We start from the raw sequence: 11125 nt of genomic DNA on the forward strand, positions 1-11125 counted from the left end.
CGGGGAATGGCATGAGGGTCAGCTTTGAGGGAGGGTAAAACCCGGGGGTAAGCAAACTCAGGGTGAAAATTGGGGTACAACAGAACAAACCACCTAACAAGGAAACAATAAAATAAATTTGTACCGTAACAATCAAGAGTGTCTCCAGGCACACAGTCTGACCAGCAATGTCAGCAGGCAAAATAAAGGTTTTGCTGAGCAATGGCCCTTGGATGAAGCAAAACATTTACAATCAGAGCAGTCCATTTGTACAGATGGGGGTACACTCTGGGGGTACAGCCAATGCCATGAGGTCACAGCAGGCTCTGGGGTCACAGCAGGCTGAGGTCACAGCAGTCTCTGAGGTCACAGAGGTGCCAGAGCCCCGTGGCTGCACAGCACCACAAGGACCGAGCAGTCAGCCCTTGAGCACAACTGTTGCAGCAGCAGCGGCGGTGGCAGCAGTGGTGCTGACATTGGGACAGCGGTGTCAGGACAGCGGTGGCAGCAAGAGCTGCGGGACTGGCAGAGGGCGAGGCACCATGGCCCTTGCTCTACGCCTCTTCCTCCTGCTTCTCCTGGCCGTGGCCCTGCCTGCCAGGGCTGCCCAGGCTGCTCCGTTGCAAGCGCGGGGAGCAGGTGAGCCGGCAGCCTGGCTCCCCTTTCCCGGGAGAGCGCTCCCTGCTTGCCGGGAAGCGCTGGGGGATGGTTTTCCCCTGGGCTTTAGGGAGGGTTTCCGCTGTGGGAGGGAGAGAGTCCCAATGGGCCCTGGGCTGCTCCACCCTCCCTGCCAGGGATGTTGCACAGGGCCTGCAAGGAGGATGGAGAGTGACCAGGAGCCAGCACAGAGTTCCCCAGGCCCCTGTGCAGCTTTGGCCGTGTCCTTTCACATCTGGCTGCCACGGCCTTACCCAACTGCCTTGCAGTGCCCCGCTCCCAAAGACAGAAGGGGATCCCAGTACACCATGGAAATGGTTCTGATCTGTGCTCCCTTCTAGACTGGGATCATGACTTGGATTATTTGGAAGTCCTGATGAATGACGGCTTGAAGTTCTTGGAGGATGTTGGAGGCAAGTTTTCAGTGTGCCTTTCCTGAGAGAATAACCAGTGTCAATGTGACAAGAGCTCACTCATGAGCCATTTCCCTTAACATCATCTTAAGTTTGAAGGAAACTGGAAGCCTTGCCCTGCTCCCTTCTGGAGCCCAGAGCGATCCCACACGATCGCTGTCAGTGGGAGGAAGGAGCATTTGGCTGTCCATCTTCCTCCCATGTGCAATGCCAGTGTGTCCTTCCGTGTGCTCTGTGCAACCAGGGAGAAGAGCAGAGAGGGAAGGGGCCGGGCTCAGGGCTGCGCCCCCGGGCTGAGCCTTGGGTGCAGCCTGAGGATCTCCTACAGCGCCACGGGAGCTGTTCTGTCCTGCCTTTCTTTGCAGCTGAACCTGTTGCTGAAGGTGATGCAGCTTCCCAACCCATACCCAGTACTGACCCTCTGGGAGATGCTGAGGGTAGGTCAAGGCCTTTCCCCCTGGGAGAGCTGCCAGCTCAGAGCCCAAAGCTCGGCCAGGGGGGCATTGCTGCAGGTGCCAGGACAGAACCATGCACGTGTGTGCCCTCGCCCTGCACCATCCCCTCAGCGCTTCTGCGGCTCAGTGCTGCTCGTGCAGATCTGCAGAGATGACAGAAGCTCCTGTGGCTGTTGAGTTACAGGTGTGTCGGCAGAGAGGACTTTCCCAGGACCTTTGGTGGAAGTTGCACACAAGCCCAGCTCCCATCACAAGGGTGAGTGGTGTGTCCCTGCTGACCCCACAGGCTGTGCACTGGTTTTGTGGCATCCAGTCCTGGGAAATGGAACTACTTTCTGTTAAGGTCCTCCGAGAGGGAAGAACAAACCTAGAGGAGAGAAGGAATCGCTTGAGTCAAACAACATCCTGAAACAAATAGTGGAGAAACTGCACAAAGAGCATGGTGAGAGCATTTCCCTCAGCCTTCCCCTGGGACTCAGCAGCTGGGGGCGTTCCTTCCACATCTGGACACGCCGTGCCTGGCACAGCGGGAAGGGATCCATGGCAGCCTGGCTGCCCCGCTGCTGCTTTCACGGCCTGCAGGGCTGTTTCCCAGCCTGGCCTGGCTGCAGCTTCTCCCCAGCCGCTGCAGGAAGGCATTTGGCAGCAGCTGACAGGGAGCCCAAACTGCACCGTGGGCCGTGCACACCCTGAGATCCCCTGCAATTTCCCAGTCTTTGGGTAGATCAGGTTTAGGGGCTGTTTGGAGAAGGGACCAGCATCCGACTGTCCCAAAATCCTGAGTGTTTTCCGATCCTTACCCATGCCTTTCACAAGTATCGCCTCCTGAAGCTGTCACTTTCCCCATTCCCAAAAGGGAATGTTTCCATCTGATCCAGCTGTCTCTTTTCCATTCTCCAGAGATGGAAGGAGAGGCTGTGCAGAAGGAAGCATTTCCCAGAGGAAGCAGTGATTCTGTGCCAGCCTCTGCTGCAGGAAGGGAGGCGATGCCAGGCACAGTCACTGGAGGTAATTGCTGTGCCTCTGGGCCTGAGCCCTGCTGAGGCTTGAGCTGCCCTCTCTGCTGCTTGGCAGTGCGGGCACAGCCCGGAAAAGATCGGCACAGCCAAGAGGAATTATCCTGAGCAGGCTCAGGGCACTCGGGTACTGAGCAGTCCTGCTGGGGTCCCTCTGTGGGAGACACATCCCGAAACCTGGGAGAGACTGCACAGGGTGACCATGGTGGGGAAAGGGCAGAGGGCGAGAGCAAGGCTCCAGTGTGTCCTGAGAGGGACTGGCTATGGGCCCGTGGGCTGGGGGAGGTGTCCTAGCAGAAGGAGGGCAGGAGGGACAGAGGGAGGGAGGGAGGGAGGGAGGGAGGGAGGGAGGGAGGGAGGGAGGGAGGGAGGGAGGGAGGGAGGGAGGGAGGGAGGGAGGGAGGGAGGGAGGGAGGGAGGGAGGGAGGGAGGGAGGGAGGGACAGTTGTGGCACTGCCTGCTGCAGTCTTCCCCTGGCCTTTAGGGAGGATTTCCTCTGCATGAGAGTGAGAGACTCCCATTGGGCCGTGGGCTGCTCCAGCTGCCCTTCCAGGGATGTTGCACAGGGCAGGGAAAGAGTGTGGAGAGTGACCAGGAGCCAGCCCAGAGTTCCCCAGGCCCCTGTGCAGCTTTGGCCATGTCCATTGACATCTGGCTGCCACGGCCTTACCCAACTGCCTTGCAGTGCCCATTTCTCAGAGGCAGAAGGGGATGCCAGCACACCCTGAAAAATGTTCTCATCTGTGCTCCGTTCTAGATGAGGTTGATGGGAAGGCTCCTCCATTAGCATGGCTGAATGAAGTTCTGAAGCCCTTGGAGCCTCCTGCAGGTATGTTCCCACTGTCCCACCAAGGAATAATTGCTGACAGCCTGCCAGGACAGGTGACAGAAGCTTCTCTGGCTGTTCAATTACAGCTGTGTCTGCAGGGAGGAATTTTCCTGCCCCTTTGCTGATTGCTCCACGCAAGCCTGGCTCCCTTCGCAGGGGTGAGTAGTGTGTCCCTGCTGACCCCACAAGCTGTGCACTGGTTTTGTGGCATCCAGTCCTGAGAAATGGAACTACTTTCTGTTAAGGTCCTCTGAGAGGGAAGAACAAACCTAGAGGAGAGAAGGAATCACTTGAGTCAAACAACATCCTGAAACAAATAGTGGAGAAACTGCACAAAGAGCATGGTGAGAGCATTTCCCTCAGCCTTCCCCTGGGACTCAGCAGCTGGGGGCTTTCCCTGCACATCTGAACACGCTGTGCGCGGAACAGTGGGAAGGAACCCATGGCAGCCTTGCGGCCCCACTGTTGCTTTCACACCTTGCAGGGCTGTTTCCCAGTCCCCAGCCTCTGCATTTGGCACCAGCTGACAGGGTGGCCAAACTGCATCACGGGCCATGCACATTTTGGGATCCCCTGCAATTTCCCAGTGTCTGAGCAGATCAGGAGGCGCAGCTGATTGCAAGGGTGTGCTACTGACAAGGGAGTGCTCTGGCCCAGTGACAAGAGCTTGGGACATTTCCTGATCCATATCAATGTCTTTGACAAGCCTTGCCTCCTGAAGATGCCCCCTCCCCAGTGAGGAACAGCCCCCCTGATCCAGCTGTGCCTCTTCCTTTCTCCAGAGATGGAAGGAGAGGCTGTGCTAAAGGCTGAGTTTCCCGGAGGAACCAGTAGCTCATTGGCAGCCTCTGCTGCAGGAAGGGAGGCGATGCCAGGCACAGTCACTGGAGGTAACTGCTGTGTCTCTGGGCCTGAGCCCTGCTGAGGCTTGAGCTGCCCTCTCTGCTGCTTGGCAGTGCAGGCACAGCCCAGACAAGAGCGGCACAGCCCAGGGGAATTATCCTGAGCAGGCTCAGGGCACTCGGGTACTGAGCAGTCCTGTTGGGGTCCCTCTGTGGGAGACACATCCCGAAACCTGGGAGAGACTGCACAGGGTGACCATGGTGGGGAAAGGGCAGAGGGCAGGAGCAAGGCTCCAGTGTGTCCTGTGAGGACCTGGCTATGTCCCCGGGGCTCTGGGAAGTGTCCCAGCAGAAGGAGAGCAGGAGGGACAGAGGGAGGGAGGGACAGTTGTTGCACTGCCTGCCGCAGTCTACCCTTGGCCTTTAGGGAGGATTTCCTCTGTGGGAGGAAGAACGCCCCCAGCACCCTGGGCTGCTCCCGCTCCCCCTCCAGGGATGTTGCCAGGGCAGGGAAAGAGTGTGGAGAGGACCAGGAGCCAGCCCAGAGCTCCCCAGGCCCCTGTGCAGCTTTGGCCATATCCATTTGCATCTGGTTCCCACAGCCGTACACAACCCCCTTGCAGTACCCAGTTCCCTGAGGCAGAGGGGGACTCCAGCACACCATAGAAATGGTTCTGGTCTGTGCTCCCTTCTAGACTGGGATCATGACTTGGATTATTTGGAAGTCCTGATGAATGATGGTTTGAAGATCTTGGAGGATGTTGGAGGCAAGTTTTCAGTGTGCCTTTCCTGAGAGAATAACCAGTGTCAATGTGACAAGAGCTCACTCATGAGCCATTTCCCTTAACATCATCTTAAGTTTGAAGGAAACTGGAAGCCTTGCCCTGCTCCCTTCTGGAGCCCGGAGCGATCCCACAGGATCGCTATCAGTGGGAGGAAGGAGCATTTGGCTGTCCATCTTCCTCCCATGTGCAATGCCAGTGTGTCCTTCCGTGTGCTCTGTGCAGCCACAGAGGAGAGCAGAGAGGGAAGGGGCCGGGCTCAGGGCTGCGCCCCCGGGCTGAGCCTTGGGTGCAGCCTGAGGATCTCCTACAGCGCCACGGGAGCTGTTCTGTCCTGCCTTTCTTTGCAGCTGAACCTGTTGCTGAAGGTGGTGCAGCTTCCCAACCCATACCCAGTACTGACCCTCTGGGAGATGCTGAGGGTAGGTCAAGGCCTTTCCCCCTGGGAGAGCTGCCAGCTCAGAGCCCAAAGCTCGGCCAGGGGGGCATCGCTGCAGGTGCCAGGACAGAACCACGCACGTGTGTGCCCTCGCCCTGCACCATCCCCTCAGCGCTCCTGCGGCTCAGTGCTGCTCGTGCAGATCTGCAGAGATGACAGAAGCTCCTGTGGCTATTCAGTTACAGGTGTGTCTGCAGGGAGGACTTCTCTAGCTCCTGGGCTGGATGCTGCGCACCAACAGACCTCCCGTCGCAGGGGTGAGTAGTGTGCCCCTGCTGACCCCACAGGCTGTGCACTGGTTTTGTGGGATCCATTCCTGGGAAATGGAACAACTCTCTCTCTTTCTCTTAAGGTCCTCCAAAAGGAAAGACCCAAGATACTGCAGCCACAAAGTCTCATGAGTCAAACGAATTCCTGAGACAATCACAGAAGGAAGCACAGGGAGGACAAGGTGGGTACATTCCCCTCAGCCTTCTCTGGGACTCAGCAGCTGGGGGATTTCCTTGCACATCTGGACACGCCGTGCCCGGCACAGCGGGAAGAGATCCATGGCAGCCTGGCTGTCCCGCTACTGCTTTCACGGCCTGCAGGGCTGTTTCCCAGCCTGGCCTGGCTGCAGCTTCTCCCCAGCCTCTGCAAGAAGGCATTTGGCAGCAGCTGACAGGGAGCCCAAACTGCACCACGAGTTATGCACACCCTGAGATCCCCTGCAATTTCCCAGTCTCTGAGCAGATGAGGAGATGCAGCTGTTTGCACAAGGGAGTTCTCTGGCCCCCACAGCCTGGGCATTCTCCTGATCTTTACCTGTGACTTTGACAAGCATTGCCTCCAGAAGATGCCACCTCTCCAATGGGGAATGTTTCCATCTGATCCAGCTGTGCCTCTTCCTTTTTCAAGTGATGGACCAAACATCCCTGCAGAAGGAGGCACATCCCGGAGGAAGCAGTGGCTCAGTGGCAAGCTCTGCTGCAGGGAGGAAGGCGATGCCAGGCGCGGGCACAGGCACAGGAGGTAATTGCTGTGCCGGGCTCAGCCGGGCTCAGCCCTCAGCGGGGCTGTGTGGCAGCAGCTCTTCCCCCAGGCCCTGCCCTTGCACGGCCCGGCAGCAGCCAAAGCTGGAGGCGCCTCGGCTTCCAGGCCTCTGGAGCTCGTTCACAGCCCCGGGGAATCGGGACTCGCGCACCAACGCCCTTCCCGCTGCAGCTGCTTCCGGAGCTGGCCCTGAGTGCCCAGAGGCCCAAGGCACGGGAGCAGCCCCGAGAGGGAGCCCTGCTGCGAGCCCAGGGCCAGAGCCAGCCCTGGCTCCTGACTGGGCAGGGGCTGCACTGGCTCCTGACAGGGCCTGACTCTGTCCCCTGGGGCTGGGGGAGCTGTCCCAGGGCAGGGAGGGCCAGGGCTGGCAGGGGCTGCTCAGAGAAGGGTTTGGCCGTATGCACCGTGCTGCCAGCTCAGCAGTGCAGCACAGCGCGGGCTCACGCTCCCCGTTGCTCCCACAGATGCAGCCAGCACCACAGCACCTCTTCCAGATTCCCAGAAGGGCATCGGAAGGGGTTTCTGTCATGGAACAGGCTACTCGCTAGAGTTAATGGCAGGCATGCTTCTTTTGAAGCTTGTCTTCATGTTGTGCTGCTTTAGAATCTGGTATTCCTGGAAGAGAAAATGGTGAGTGCTTTGTTGCTTTTTCCCTCAAACAGCTTATTTTGAAGTCTCTTATAGACAGGAAAGGTTCCCAGAGAGTCTGCAGTGGAGTTGTGGCCAGTCTGTGGTTGTCCAAAAAACTCTGCTGAGGGTTCTGCTGCTGCTCAGTGCTTTCATTGGCCTCTTAATTGCTGGGCCTTGTCCTGGGGGGCCCGCTGGGGCTGCAGCCACTGCTGGCTCCCACTGAGGCTGCCTGGCCAAGAGCAGCCCCAGGGGCACAGGGCAGAGGTGAGGCAAGGTGGGGAGGAGAAAGAGCAGGGATGAGATTGCCCTTGCAAGGCAGTCGCGCTCTGGGGCCCGCTCCTGGCCAGGGAGCCTGCCCAGAGCCGTGCCCTGCTCGCCGGGGCCTTGGGGGGCAGCTGTCCAGCTGGGCCAAGGTGTGCCAGCAGCTCCAGCTGGGCTGGGGAGCCTTGCCAGCTCTGGGCCCTGCTGTGTAGGAGGGTCCCAGTGTGCCACTGGCAGCTGGTGGCCTCAGGCTCTCCTCTCTTTCCATAGTCGCAGCTCTGGACAGGAGATGAAAGCAGTGGCTTCCCCTCACACCCAGACTGCTTGTGGAGCACCTCCAGCAGTAATAAGGGCCTGGTCAGCCCTTTCTGGAGTTCTGAGAAGAGGACACCAGTAGATCTGTCTACGAGGAAATCTCCAAAGACCCTGTAGATCCCACTGCCACTTCCTCTCCCCATGGGTATCCCCAAGCTGCCTTCACCCGTTTTTGATCTCCCTCTGTCCCGTCCCAGCCCATTCCCCAGTTCTTCTAAAGACCCCGGTACCAGCCCAGCACCCTCCAGCCCCAACTGAGACCAACATGGTCCCTCCTCTGCCCCTAAGCTCCCTGGCCCTGCCCCCTAAACGCTATTGAAGGTAACCCCCCGCCCCTGCCAGGGTAGGTGATGGCCCCCACTTCGGTTGCAATAAAGAGATGGAGCTGTCACCCCCGTGTCCGGGTGGTACCACCAGCAAAGCCCAGCCAGCACCAGCACTGGCTGAGCTCCATGCCCAGGAGCAGCTGTGGATGCCCACGGTGAGGGCAGGCAGGAGCCAGGCAGGGGCTGCTGTGAGCAGCGGCGGGGCCCCGAGGGGCTGGGGGAGCCCATGCTGAGTGTCCCTGGGCTGAGGGCACATTTCCTTCTGTGGGATCATCTGGGCCTGGAGCTCCTCCAGTGGCATGCCCAGGAAAAGAGGGAAGCCATCAAGAACATCTCCAGGGACACAGCCTGACCTGCAATGCCAGCAGGCAAAACAAAGCTCCTCCCTAATTAACACACACTTGATAGGACCTAATTGATGGGCCATCAGCAATCCAGGGTGCTGCACAGGGTCTGCTCCTCTGGGCGGGGGCCAGAAGGGAAGGGAAGGGCTGTGTGGCCTCGGGGCCTGATGGGGCTGATGAACAGCCCCAGAGGCACAGCAAGCCAGCTGCAATCACACTTGATTTCCAGGTCAAAACACTTGGCCTAGCTGGCCTGGGCTTCCCCATAAGGCACGTGGGGGCTTTGGAGTCCCCCAAAGGGTGCACGAGGGACTAGGGTCCCTTGTGAGACACACAGGGATATTTTAGGTTCTCTCTGAGGCATGGAGGACTCTGGGGGTCCACTGTAAGTCATGCAAGGGATTTGGAATCCTGTGTGAGGCACGCAGGGGGCTTGGGATGTCTCCCACGGTGTGCAGGGTGCTGGGGGTCTCTGCTGAGGCCCGTGACGGGGTTTTGGGGTCTCATTTCAGATGTGGAGAGGGCTGCGGACTCTCATAAGCGTGCCGGTGCTTTGCGTCCCTCCTGCTGCAGGCAGTGGGGCTGGAGTCTCTTTTGAGGCACGCAGGGGCCGGAGCCCTCCCGGCTTCCCTGCTTGGCCCTCCCGGGCCCGTCCGGCTCGGGGCTGCCGCGGCCCAGGGGCAGCCGCCCTGCCGGGACGGCTGTGGCGAGGGGGCGAGGCGGAGCTGCCCCGCCGGGTCGCGCTGCACGGGCACGGCACGGGCGGTGCTGAGCTCCGGGCAGGCGGCACCCCGAGCCCAGGGGCCGCAGCCCCGGCCCTGCCTCCAGCGGAGCCGGGCACAGGCAGCCCCGCAGGCAGAGCGGCGGGACCGGGCACCGCTCAGCGCCCGAGGGGACGGAACCGATGCCACAGGAGCCTGGGGAGCCCTGAGCAGGGCCCTGGCGCTGCCCGCCCGGCTCTCCCGGGCCTGTGGCCATCCCGGGCACCAAGGGCTCGCTCTGTGTCGCGCTCTTCCCGCCCAGCGGGGCTCCGGCTGAGCGCCCGGCTCCTGCCACTGCCTTGGGAACGCTGAGGGGCATTCGGGGACGGAACTGAACTTGCCACGGAGAGAATTCATAGGAGACTTGTTTAGGCCTCTTGCAGACTTGTTTAGGCCCTCTTTAAGTTGACAAACAACTTAAAATCCCAGGCTGAATCGTGTGCTTTAACGTGTGGGTGTAATAAAAAGGTCTTTGTTCATCAAAACGAACTTTGAAAGAAGATAAGAATTTAAACTGAATAGAGAATTTCAGACTGTGAGAAGAGAAAGAGGAGAAAAAAGGGGGGGGGGCTTGATAAACAACAAGTATTCTGCTTAAGAATTGTGCAAATGCAGCTAGCACAGAAGACTGTGTAACTAACTATATACAAGCTAACTTTTAGGCCAAGGACAACCGGCAAAGAAGATAAGGAGCCTTCATCCCCATGACCACCAAGGGCAGAGAGAAAAAGGACCCCCTAGCAACCAATTGCACCGGCGCAGAGTACATCGAGAGAAAATACGTCAACCGAAAAAAAGGGGGGACTATAAAAACAAAAAGGTCAAAGGGGGAAGGTGCGCCGTGGCAGAGTGGAAACACCCCGGCCGCCCAGCACTGTTTTTTGCTTAATACCGCTTGCTTAATAAATTCTTGTTAATTGATTTATCTATAATTAGCCTCCCCAATTGAATTTGTCCATAACATGGGGATTCCTTGAAGACGCTTTGTAACTCCCCGTGGTGCCGGGCCGGGCCGTGTCCCAGCGAGCACCAACAGCCAGGAGCTCCGATGCATGCAGCATGGCTGGCACCAGGGAAACGAGTCAACATCCCTACAGCTGCCCGCTCTGCCTGCAGGGCTGTCACGCAACAGCAATGTTCCAGCAAGAACAGGCATTTTTACATCCTCAGGACGATGTGCTCTTGTGGTCCTGGTGGTGGGTCAGAGAGAAAAGCCAAATGTGACAGACTGAACTTGACTGTAGGAGAGGGATGGCTCAGCAGAGGACCTGGGGACCTGCGGTGCCAGCCAGTGACCGGGCACTCGGACACAGCAGGAAGACCCCGACTATCCCACTTCAGCTGGGAGGGTATAAAAGCCCAGAGGTTCTTTGTTCAGGGTCCCCCAGAGGCACCAGCTCAAGCTGCCACTGTTCCAGCACGATAAAATTGTTCTAGGGATCCAGAGGTCTGACACTCTGCTATGGAGGACATTCCACATTTCCAATCTTTTGGGCATTTAGGAGCTTTTGATTTTGCTCTGCACCCAAGAAAAACAAACCCCCAAATGTGCACAAATAACTCCTTTAGCATTTCCTCCTTTTATTTTCAGCCGATTTTTACATTGCTCTCTGCTATCTTGTCCTTGCGATAAATTAATGCTCCAATTTCTTAATTAAAGAAAAAGTATTAATTGGTCCAAATAAAAATTTAGAGAATAACAATGAAAAGCCACTATCCAAAAAAAGGTCAGGGCCGAGCCCGGGTATCGGCGCTGGGTGAGACACAGGCTTGACCGCTCCAGCAGAGGGTCCCCTATGCTTCACGCCGACTGTCCTGCCTGAGCAATTTTTATACGGTTTTTCTTGCCCGAGGCAGAGTCCCTTTTCTTCCTTTTTGGACTGCACATATTCAGGTGGAGTTCTTTCTCTGTGGCAAGTTGAACAAAACACGTCCGGAGAGTGATGAGCACCCATGATCGCGTTCCCGGAATTTGGCATTGAGACGTATCTCCGCGATGGCTCCGGCTATCTCAATCTCAGATATTTATCGCGTATTCTTCGTC

General features: G+C 58.0%; 1 long non-coding RNA gene across 1 annotated transcript; it reads left to right on the forward strand.

Moving 5' to 3' along the window:
* Positions 1-6314: 6314 nt before the first annotated feature.
* On the forward strand, positions 6315-8041 carry LOC128814051 (uncharacterized). The gene is made up of 3 exons (XR_008439254.1): positions 6315-6423; positions 6909-7074; positions 7606-8041. It is a non-coding gene; the product is annotated as an uncharacterized LOC128814051 (long non-coding RNA).
* The last annotated feature ends 3084 nt before the right edge of the window (positions 8042-11125 follow it).

This window comes from Vidua macroura, chromosome 13, assembly GCF_024509145.1.
Source record: "Vidua macroura isolate BioBank_ID:100142 chromosome 13, ASM2450914v1, whole genome shotgun sequence".
Classification (NCBI taxonomy): Eukaryota; Metazoa; Chordata; class Aves; order Passeriformes; family Viduidae; genus Vidua; species Vidua macroura.